This window comes from Trachypithecus francoisi, unplaced genomic scaffold (assembly GCF_009764315.1).
Source record: "Trachypithecus francoisi isolate TF-2019V2 unplaced genomic scaffold, Tfra_2.0 Lachesis_group11, whole genome shotgun sequence".
Classification (NCBI taxonomy): Eukaryota; Metazoa; Chordata; class Mammalia; order Primates; family Cercopithecidae; genus Trachypithecus; species Trachypithecus francoisi.
This window is the reverse complement of record NW_022681456.1, coordinates 121,987,198-121,999,919: the sequence shown is the minus strand read 5'-3', so window position 1 is coordinate 121,999,919 and position 12,722 is coordinate 121,987,198. Positions and strand designations below refer to the sequence as shown.

Below are 12,722 nucleotides of genomic sequence, written 5' to 3'. Positions count from 1 at the left end.
CACCCAACTCATAGGTATTTAATAACACAATTCCATGACTGGGCCCAGTTTTAAAAGGCCTTATCTCAGATTCCTTCTATGGAACAAAATTCCATCAATGCCAGTTTAAAAGGCCTATGTAACAAATAATTATTCTTGCTGCACTGTATGCAAATAATTAAACCAAGTATAATAAAGCAAACCATTCCTACCATGATTTATTTTTTAATAATGGTTACCAGCAGAAAATAACACATGGACCTTTCCAAACATGTGCCTCTGCCTCTTATTAGGTAAGGAATGTTGCTTCTATCTCAACCAATCGGGCCTAGTTAGAAATGCTGCTAAATAACTTAAAGAAAGGGCCAAAAAAGCTAAGGGAATTCCAAAACAACCAAATGGATTCCTGGTTTGGAAACAAAACCATAGCATGGGTCATCCCATTCCTGGGCCCTCCCCTACTAATATGTCTAGGACTAATGTTCTTACCCTGCCTAACTGATCTTTTTGAAAGATTTTTAACTGACAGGATCATGGCCATTTCACTTACAACTATCCAAAAGTGCCCCAAAGGGCATCGGCCTAATGGCTAATGTCAGCATGACCATAAACCACAAATGACATCTCTGACCAGAAACATTCCAACACGAAGATAAACTCCTCCCCAACTAGAGACATGCCTGTCCCAAGATAACCTCCTCTCCAGCCAGAGAGATGTCAGCCCCAAGATAACCTCCCCTCTAACCAGAGACATTCCAAACCTGCAATAAACTTCTCCTCCACATAGAAACATTCCAAGCCTGTGATAAACTCTCTTGCCCTAAAACCCTTAAACACTCTTAGTCTGTAAGAAGAAGTGGGCCTGACCAAAATCAGCAAGAATCCTCTCTCAGGTTTATTCTCCAAAATAAACCTGTCTTTGACTGTTGAGCCACTTTTCATGTTTCTTTCCTCTTTCTTTAACTCTTACAGTAGGAGTGGCTACGCTTATATCAGACAAAATAGACTTTGAGTTAAAAACTGTTACAAGAGACAAAAAGGGAAATAATGATAAAAGGGTCAATTCAACAGGAATATATAACAATTACAATTATATATGCATCCAACAGTAGAGCACCTAAACATGCAAAGCAAACATTGGAAAAACAGAGAAGAGAAATAGGCAGCAATAAAATAATAATAGGAGACTTCAATACTATTTTCAACAATGGATACATCATTCTGACAGAAATCCATATCCAAAAGAAAACAGCAGACTTGAGTAATGTGATAGACCAAATGGACCAGACATATGCAGAATATTCCACCAAACAGCAGCCGAATACATACTCTTCTCATGTGCACTCAGATCTTTCTCCAGGATAGGTCACATATTAAGTCACAAAATAAGTTATAGAAAATTTAGGAAGACTGAAATCATACCAAGTGTCTTTTCTGGCCACAATGAAATTAAACTATAAATCAAAAACAGAAGGAAGACTGGAAAAATCAAAAATACATAGATATTAAACAACAGACTCTTGAAAAGTCATTGAGTGAAAGAAGGAATCAAAAAGGAATTTAAAGTGCCTCAATACAAATGAAAACAAAAATAAAAAACACTAAAATTATGGTCTTCAGCAAAAGCACTATTAAGAAGGAAGTTTACTGTGATAAATACATACATTAACAAAGAACAAAGATCTCAAATAATCAACCCAAATTTATACTTCATAAAAGAACAAACTAAGCTCAAAATTAGCAGAGAGAAAGAAATAACAAAAATTAGAGAAGAAATAAATAAAACAAGAAAAGAAAAAAAATCAAAGAGGCTGAGTGGATTTTTTGAAAAAAATAATTGACAAATTCTTATCTAGACTAAAAAAACAGAAATGAAGAGACATTATAACTGCTCTTTTAGAAATAAAAATGATCATAAGTGAACAAACATGTCAACTGATTTAATAACCTAGAAGAAATGTGTAAATTCCTAAACATGTAAAATATACCAAAAGTAACAATAAAGACAGTCTGAAAAGATCTATTATTAGCATGGAGATTTAATGAATAATAAAAGTCCTTCTAACAAATAAAAACCCAGGAACAGATAGCCTCACAGGTAGATTCTACTACATTTTTTTTAAAAAAGTGCCAATCTGTCTCAAATGCTTCCAAAAAGTGAGGGAACCCTTCCAAACTCATTTTATAAGGCCAGTAGTACTCTACTACCAAAGCCAGACAAGGACACTACAAGAAAAAAAATGACAGGCCAATATCTCTGATTAATATAGATGCAAAAATTCTTCAAAAAATGTTAGGAAATAGAATCCAACAGCACATTAAAGGGATCATACATCATGACCAAGTGGTATTTATTTTCAGGATGCAAGGGTGGTTCAATATGTATAAATTTGTACCATGTTAACAGAATAAAGGGAAAAACATCACATGATTATATAAATGCATGCAGAAAAAGCATTTGACAAAATTCAACATTCTTTCATGTTAAAAACTCTCAAGAAACTAGAAATAGAAGGAGAGTACCTCAACATAATACAGGCTATATATGAAAGGCCCATAGAAAATGTCAGACTCAACAGTGAAAAGTTGAAAGCTTTTCCTTTAAGAACAGGAGCAAGGCAATCATGCCCACTCTTGCTGCTTTTATTCAATGTAGTACCAAAGCCCTAGCCAGAACAGTTAGGTAAGAAAAATAAATTAAAGGCTATCAAATCAGAAAGGAAGAGATAAACTTTTTCCTGTTTGCTGATGCCATTGTACTATGTATTAAAAATCCCAAAGGCTCCATTTTAAAAAACTGTTAAAACTAATACACAAATTCAGTAAGATTGCAAGCTACAAAATCAACATACAAAAATCAGCTGCATTTCTATACATCAGCAATAAACTCTGAAAAGGAAATTAAGACAACAATCCCATTTACAATAGCACAAAAAAGAATTAAACACTTAAGGAAAAACTTTTCCAAGGAAGTGAAAGACTTGTATCTGGAAACAAAACATTGATGAAAGAAATTAAGACACAATCAAATAAAAATATATACCATGTTCACTGATTCGAAGACTTACTATTGTTAAAATAACCATAATATCAAAAGCAATCTACAGATTCAATGCAACCCCTGTCAAAATCACATTGGTATTGTTTACAAAAATAGAAAAGGAAATCCTAAAATTTATAGGGAATGACAAAACACCACAAATAACAAAATCAATCTTGAGAAAGAAGAAAGCCGGAGGACTCACACTTCCTAATTTCAAAATTTAGTACAAAACCACAGTAATCAAAACAGTATGGTGTTGGCATAAAGACAGATAAACATCAATGACAGAATAGAGATCTCAGAAATAAACACACACATAAAAGGTCAACTGGTCTTTGACAAGGGTACCAAGAATACACTAGGGGGAAAGGATAGTCTCTTTGTTGAAGAGACTTTGTAGAGACTATCCTGGTGTTGAGAAAGCAGTATATCCATAAGCAAAACAATAAAATTGGACATTTATCTTACACCATACACAAGAATTAACTCAAAGTGGATTAAAGACATAAAAGTAAGGCCTGAAACTGTTAAACTGAAAAAAGAAAAAATAAAATAAATGCTTTATGACCTTGGTCTTGGCAATGATTTCTTGGATATGACAACAAAATCACAGACAACAAAAACAAAAATAAATAAGTTGAACTCTATCATTGGAAAGCTCTTGCAAAGCAAAGCAATAATAATCAACAGAGTGAAAAGACAACATACAGAATGGTAGAAAATATTTGCAAACCATATATCTGACAAGGGGTTGCTATCCAAAACATATAAGCAACTACTACAACTCAACAGCAAAAAGAAACTAATAACATGACTTTAAAATGGGCAAGGATCTGAGTAGACATCTTTCAAAAGAAAACATACTAATGGCCAATAGGTACATGAAAAAATGCTCAATGCCAATAATCAGGGAAATGCAAATCAAAACCACAATGAGATATCACTTCACACATGTCAGGATGCCTATTATCAAATAAAAGACAACAAGCGTTGGCAAAGATGTGGAGAAACTGGAATCTTTGCATACTGTTGGTGTTAATGCAAAATGGTGCAACTGCTGTGGAAACATGGTATATATATTCATGTATATATGTATATGCATGTTATATACATATGCATATACATATGCACATATATATGCACACACACATCCACAATGGAATATTGCCTTTTTTAAATGCCAAGATAAGACACAATTTATTAGAGAAGAAAAATTTCTCATTGAAAATATAGAAATCTGTACAACTTTGCCACAATCAATATACATGAACTCTACAAATTTATACCTATTCATAATTTACCAAATAAACGATGATTAACAAAGTTCACAAAATAGATGAAAATACTTTTACTCAGGAAAGTTACAAACCAGACCTCCACTTTCTAAAATAGAAGTCTACTCTGTCTTAGAAAACTACAAGCTAGCAAATGCACATAGAGCTGGCTGGTGCCAACACCACAGTTGAGACAGTCTTTTTAAGGGTCTTTTTAAAAACCCGTTGCCATGGCAGATTCTGGTCACTTGCTACTTTCAAGGTCAAAAACACAATACAAAGTCTGACCATTTTCCCAGGTCATGTTTGCTAGCTTGTCTTTATGTATATTTAGAAATATTTGCTAGGTAAAAGTCTTGTCGTAAAATTTCCAGTACTACCATGTTTAAAACGTTGAGCTATTGAGGTGCCAAAAAGGTTAACAATAATTTTCAAGCATGATAGTGCAAATTCCTCTGCAAGATCTACTGCAGAGAAAGGTTCTTTAACATACAGATTTTCTCTAAAGAAATTGATGTAAAAATTTAAGTATGTCTGGGAGAAGCTGAAACCACTCTAGGACTTCACTCCCTAGCAAATAAAGTGATCATTTACTTGGACTCACAGGCTATTAAATTATTGAAAGGTACTGTACAAAACATGGCACTGTCAACTTTTAAAAAAATGTTTACCGCTCTATCTTGCGCCAGATCTTCACAGCTATGACATGGTTTAAATTCCATAATCCATCCCCAATAGGAGCCCATCCAAAGCAAAAATCAAATTTATCCATGCACTATAAGATGATCCATCTTAACCTGATACAGTCATCATACTGTAGTTTTTGGAAGGGCTTGCTCTGCCCAAGAGAAATTCGTCCTTACAGCTTATTCAGCTGTCTACATTTGCACGTCGGTGTTGTTTTGAGTGCTACCTCCTCCTGCTGGTGGGGCTTTCATACAGCACACAGATGGAGCCATCCTCTCCGATTCTGTAGGACAGCCACCTCATAGTTGCAGGTGAGCGTGAGTCCAACCCAGAGTGTGAGTTCACTTGGGAGAAGCTTGAACGGCTCCTGACTGCTCGGTCCAATCCGCTGTGCTGCCTGTCCAGAGGATCCATTTTACAGTTGATGCGAATAAAAGATAACCTGATCTTTTGCATGGCTTTTCTGGGAATCAGTGATGTTTATAATGTTCTGTCAGCAGTTCCTGCAGGCTGTGGCTGAAGGTCTGCAGCTGTTGCTCGTTCGTGAGCCCTTTGCTGTGGAGAAACTTGGAGACGAAGGACATGGCGGCGGCCATCTCGCCTACCCTGGTGGTGGCTCCAGGGTAAAGGGATGCAAGGAGGCAGAGGTGGGGCGGCCCGGGAATGCCAGGGCTCGGCTGCGCTGCCCCAGCTGCTGAGCAGCCCCCAGGGCTTCCTCACAGAGCAGAGGGCAGAGACGAAGACAGGGCGTGCGGGGCAGACGGCTACTTTTTTCTTTCTTTAGAGTAAAAAAGTTCTTTTCTGTACAGGAAGAGGCCGACGAAAGGAAGAGAGGAGCGATGGCGGTGTGGTTACATGGCTAGGACCTCCCCAGCTGCCTCCGCCCCTAGCTGCGCAGCCTCTGAAGATCCCAACAGTTGCATTTTCAGCACTAAAGGGTGAACTTCTTTAAAAAGAAGAGAATTCTGCTGTATACGACAAAATTAACGAATCTTGAGGACATTATGCTCCATGAAATAAGTTACAGAAAGACAAATACTGCATGTTTCCACTTACATGATTTACCTAAAACAGCCAAATTCATAGAACCAAAGAGTAAAATACTGGTTGTCAGGGGCTAAATGGAAAAGGGAATGGGGAGTTTGTAATCAACGGACATAAAATTTCAGTGAAGCAAGGTAAATAAGCTCTGGAGATCTGCTCTACAACATTGTACTTATAGTCAACAATAATGTATTGTACACTTAAAATTTGTTAAAAGGGAGATCTCATGTTAAAAAGTACCACAATAAAATAAAATTTTTGAAAGAAAGAAAAACACCTGGGGGTCTTTTTCTTGTAGCAACTGAAGTAAATAAAGATGTATGCGTGTGTGGGCATTAGTTTATTTTCTCTTACGAAGAGGTCTGGATTATAGCCTCCATCTTGAGACTGGAGGCAAGCATTTGAGGTGGGGACTGATGGAGAGATTGGAAATGGCATTCTTCTCCAAAACACCATGGATTCTGTAGTCCCTTGTGCAATTCTGCTATGATAGTTATGGAGACCAAGACAGGCAAAGTCTAATCAGGGAAGGAAGCGTTCCATAGACTTCCTTCCAGTTCTACCAAGGTTGATATTGAGAGCAGGGTTCTTGGCAGCAGCATTCAACCCAACAATCTATACTTTCTAGAACAATCTCTACCTTTGATTTCTGCAAAATAACACTTTTTTATTTTTCTTCTGAGACTCCTCCTTCACAGACTCGTTTCTGGATATCTTCTTCTTTATCAGACCTCTAAATGTTGAGATTCCTCTAGATTTAGATCTACGCTCCTTGTTCTTTGCACTCTACATTTTCTTCATTCATTTCTACAACTTTTAATAGCGTGTATAGGTAGCTCCCAGATTGCTATTTTCATCGTGATTCTCTTGCCTCATACTATTCCCCTCTTTGGTGATGATGTGTCAGAACTTTGGCCCTCTCTCTAATCTTGAATACTTTATTTCTGTCTGGGGAGTTTAGCACATGCTTCCCTCTGCCTATAATGTTGTATAACTTGCCCTCTCCCTTTTTGCAAGGATAATTCCCAGCTTAAATGCCATATCATAAGAGAGGTCTTCCCTGAATGCACAATCTATGTTGGATCTCCCTAGATAATCAGGGAAGAAAAGAAACATTTTTTTTCTTTCACAGCATTTATCACCATATGGAATTACCTTATTTAATCTATTTGTTTATATACTTTGACCTGTATTCTTCCACAGGAATGTAAAATCCCTAATGACAGGAACATGTGGTTTTTCTTCACCACAGAAGAGTATCTGATGCAAAATAGGCATTAAAATTCTTGTGAACTGACTAAATAATATCCATCTTCTCTACTTGATTGCTTTACTTGCCACACATCCCCAGTCCCTAATTCAAGAGCCTGGTTCATTGTCAGCCCTTAAATATTGATTGAACCCAATTAATCAATTTTTCTTCAACTTCTGAACTCTGTGCCCAGCTCCCTACTGAATAGCTTCACTGGATATCTCAAAAGAACCTCAAATTCAATATGTCTACTTTCCCTATCTGTTATTAGCAACACAACCCAGCACTTGCCCTAGTAGGAAATCTACAATCATCCTTTACTTATCTCTAAAACGAAAAAAAAAAAAAAATCCACACCTTTTTCATAAAGTTTTGAGTGCACTAAGTGAAATAAGCAAAGTGCCTATCACAATGCCTGGCATACAGTATCTATAAATAGTAGTTTAGCTATACCAGTTTTCATTGATTCAAAGAGGCACGTCTTTTCACATCTCTGAAATCAAGATATGTTTTGTGATCAGTAGTGTTTCGTAACTGGATACACATCCAGTGATTAATCAGGTGGAAACTTTTTCTTTAAATACTTTGTTAGAAAATTGTGTCCTTTACTTCAATGGTGCTTCAGATGTGATAATTTGCAGTAACACAACTTCTCTCTCCAATGTGCCCATACATATTAAAGTAGTAATTAGGTCACATCACGTACATTTTAAATCCATATTTTTCTCACTCTTCCCACTGTTGTAATCTTACTTTGGACCCTCATTTTCTTTCAACTGAACATTGAGTTAGCCCCATAAATGGTCTCCCTGCCGACTATATTGCCCTTCTCCAAAGTGTGTGTCATATTCATGCCAGAGTAATCATATTTCTCTCGTGCCTAACTCACTTCATTATCTACACAACTGCCTGCAGAATGGAATCCAGATTCTTTCATATGACACACAGGGCTCTGACTCTCTCTCTCTCTTTAGCCTAATCCCTAAGCAAGCCACAGTCAAGCTGACCTCCTTTCTGTACTTGCAGATTACTTAACACCCTATGTTGTTTCACAACCCATGTCCTTTATCACACTGACTTATCTTGAAAATATTTTGTACCAGCTGGAATCCCTCTGGCAATAAATAACAGAAAAGCAACTAGCAGTTGCTTAAACAAATAGGAAAGTCCATAGGTTAATATTCCAAGGTTGATAGAATTGCCCAATAATGCTGATGAGGACCAAGGCCCATTTTATCTTTCAGACTTCCTTAACAAGCAGACCTTCATCCCCTTGCTTGTTACTTTGCTGTCTCAAGATGGTCATTGAAATATTAAATATCACATCTATTTTCCATTAAGTAAGAACAAGGAAAGACATTCAGGAGTATGCCCACTACAACTCTTCTTTTTAAGAAAGAAAATGCTTCCCATAAGCCCTACCCAGCAGTTTTCTACTTACATTTCATTGCCCAAACAGCACCTTAGTCACTCTGGTTTGAAGATGCCTAGAGAGAGGGATGTTGTGTGTAGTTTAGCCAATAAGCAGTGTCTGCCACAGTCTGCTTGGAAAATATCTTCTCATTTTTTGTGAGATTCAACTCAAGAGTTATATCTTAGAAATTTAGAAATGTATATATGTATATAAATTATATTGTATATAAATTATATATGTATATAAATTATATTGATATTTATATAAGCATACATAAAAGACAAATATATAAATATATATAGTATGTACTCTTTCATCATTAACTGAATATTTATCAAACACCTGTACACAGGGCATAGTATGTACTATTCTAGGCACTGGGAATATAGCAATGAACAACTTCCTTTCATTTGTGGAATTTACATCCTAGTGTTTACCCTTTGATCTAACTTTTTCACCTCTAGTAACTTACCTTACAGACTACACCTCAAAAACAAGGATGCTCACTGAGGTGATAGCTAGAATAACAAAAATCTGATTGAATATCACTATGGGATTGATTATAATATACATAAAATTATAAAATGTAATTATTCAGAAGAGTATATTTCTCTTAATAGAGACATACTAACATGGAAAGCTGTCTCCAATATATATTTTAATTTAAAAAATTGAAGAGCAAAATGTATAGTAAACTCTCACTTTTAAAAGGAAAATCCATCCCCAAATTCATATGGAATCTCAAGGAATCTGAAATAGCCAAAAGAACTTGGAAGAAGAACAAAAGTATTAGACTTACACTTCCTGACTTGAAAGCATATTACAAAGATACATTAATCAAAACAGTGTGGCACTGGCATAAAGAGAGACAAATAAACCATTGGAATAGAATGAATAGCCTAGAAATAAGCCTGTTTGTATGTGGTCAATGATCTTCAACAGGGGTGCCAAGACCACTCATTGGGAAAATGATAGTCTCTTCGACAAATGGTGTTGGGAACACTAGAAACGAAAGTTAAACCTTTATTTTTACGCTATTTACAAAATGTAACTTATAATATATTAAAGACATAAGCATAAGACCTAAAACTATAAAATTTCTAGAAGAAAACAGACCAGATGATCTCATGACATTGGATTCATCAATGACTTCTTAGATGTGACACCAAAAGCACAGGTAACAAAAGAAAAAATAGATAAATGGGACTGAATCAAAATGGAAAACATTCGTGCATCAAAGGACACAATCAAAAGAGTGAAGGGCAACATACAAAAGGGGAAAAATATTTACAAAGAATATATTTAGAAGTTACTATCCACAATATATAAAGAACTCCCACAACTCAACAATGAAAAAATCAAATAACTAGATTCTAAAGTGTGCAAAATGTTTGAATAGATATTTCTCTAAAGAATATATACAAATGGCTAATAAACATTGAAAAGGTGCTCAACATTACTAATCACCAGAGAAATGCAAATCAAAATCACAATGACATATTACTTCACACCTGTGAGGATGGCTACTATCAAAAAAAAAAAAAAAACAGAAAGTAATAAGTGTTGGCAAGGATGGGGAGAAATTGAAACCCTTGTGCATAGTTGGTGGGATTGTAAAATGGTTTAACTGCTATGGAAAACACTGTGAAGTTTCCTCAAAAAATTAAAATAGAACTACTATATAATCCAGGAATTTTACTTCTGGGCATATATCCAAAATAACTGAAAATATGGTCTTGAAGAGATATTTACATACCACAGTCATAGCACTATTCCCAATAACCAAGAAGTAAAAGCCAGTCAAATGTCCATCAATGGAAGAATGAATACATACAATCAAACATTATTCAGCCTTAAAAAGAAATGAAATTCTGATACATGCTGCAACATGGATGAACTTTGAAGAAATTTTGCTAAGTAAAATAAATTAGTCACAAAATGACAAATACTATATTATTTCACTTATATGAAGTATCCAAGCCAAATTCATAAAAGCAGAAAGAAGAATGCTGGTTACCAGGGACAGAGAAGAGGAGAAAGGGGAGGTATTTAATAAGTTGTTTAGTAGGTATAAAGTTTCACATTTGCAAGATATAAAAACTCTGGAGATCAGATCAACAATGTGAATATACCTAACACTACTAAACTGTACATTTAAAAATGGTTGGCTGGGCGCAGTGGCTCACACCTGTAATCCCAGCACTTTGAGAGGCCGAGATGGGTGGATCACGAGGTCAGGAGATCGAGACCATCCTGGCTAACACGGTGAAACCTGTCTCTATTAAAAAAACAAAAAATTAACTGGCGCCATGGTGGACACCTGTAGTCCCAGCTATTCAGGAGGCTAAAGCAGGAGAATGGCATGAACCCAGGAGGCAGAGCTTGCAGTGAGCGGAGATCTTGCCACTGCACTCTAGCCTGGGTGACAGAGCAAAATTCTGTCTCAGAAAAAAAAAAAAAAAGGTTAAGATGGGAAAAAGGAAACCCATTCCTGCATCTTCATATATATTATTATATATAATACTTTCAGTTTATGAATTTGGTGCATAGCTCACACATTACTTTATATTTTCTTCATAGTTATATATTTTATAAGTATACATTACTTTTTACAGTCAGAGAAAGATTTGAAAAAATTTTTAAATTACAAGGTACTTTCTTCTCTATCTCTCCTCTCAAATAGTAATGACCATTTATTTGTACTTATGTAGTCACCAACAGAATGTATATTTATTGAATGAAATAATAAATGTATCATCAACTAGTGATAATGAATAATGCCTTTAATAAAAAGTTATACTTAGCACCAAATTAAGAAATTCGTTTAATACAGTTCTTCATTTAATGAATATCGATTGTTATTAAGTGCCTAGGATGTGCCCAATGTGCTTGTGTAGGTTTTGAGTAAAAACATGGTTATTTCTTGAAACAATCTTTTTTTTTTTTTTTTTTTTTTTTTTGAGACGGAGTCTTGCTCTGTCGCCCGGGCTGGAGTGCAGTGGCCGGATCTCATCTCACTGCAAGCTCCGCCTCCTGGGTTTTACGCCATTCTCCTGCCTCAGCCTCTGGAGTAGCTGGGACTACAGGCGCCCGCCACCTCGCCAGGCTAGTTTTTTGTATTTTTAGTAGAGACGGGGTTTCACCGTGTTAGCCAGGAGGGTCTCGATCTCCTGACCTCGTGATCTGCCCGTCTCGGCCTCCCAAAGTGCTGGGATTACAGGCTTGAGCCACCGCGCCCGGCTTTTGATGAAGAAAGAGCAAAAGAGAAACAGAGAAAGAAAGAGGTTATGGCTAGCTGGTAACATTCAAAAGCAAGCCACCTCATGAAACTCCGTTACAAGTCAAGATAGTATCGTCCAGATGTGTAGTACTCTGGTGGTCTGGTTTTATCATAGTTAGAGCCTAAATACATAGCAAAGAGAACAGATTTCACGTAATTCGAAAACGTGTAACTGCGAGTATGAAATACCTGCAGACCCAGTCACCCCACTCCAGCTTCTGCCAGAGAAAGCTGGTGTAAGAACAACTGCTTTGGAAATTAATTGCATTCTTCCCCCCCACCCCCTTGGGCCATAAAATTTTATTGGCAGGTAAGGGGAAGAGCCAGCTGTAAGGGTCCCTGGCTTCCCATTCCCTACCCAGGATCCTCCCTCCGAAGGAGAGCAGAAGCCCAGGAGCCTGCCACTCAGCGGACCTTGCAGGTGGGCAGGTTGCTGTAGGGATCTTTCTGGAGCTCGAGCAGGACGCGGTCGGCAGTGATCTCCTGCTCAGGCCTCCTCTGGTGGTCAGCACGCACATCGCGCAGCTGGACTTCGACACCGCTGCTCAGAGCCTGGATCCGCACCAGCTGGGCCTCAACGCAGGCCTCCGTTCCTGCAGTGCGGCCTTCCAATGCGGCTTTCATGCTGAGCTGCCACTGCAGCTCAATCTCAAGACCCCGGAGAGTACGCCACCGGTCTGTGACTCAGACTTGCTCATCTGGAGCTGCTCCGTGTGGCCAGCGACCTCCCAGCTCAGCTCCTCAGTCTG

General features: G+C 37.2%; 1 pseudogene; it reads right to left on the bottom strand.

The window, feature by feature from the left end:
• Nucleotides 1–4,840: 4,840 nt before the first annotated feature.
• Nucleotides 4,841–7,742, bottom strand: LOC117090916 (annotated as a pseudogene).
• Nucleotides 7,743–12,722: the final 4,980 nt, after the last annotated feature.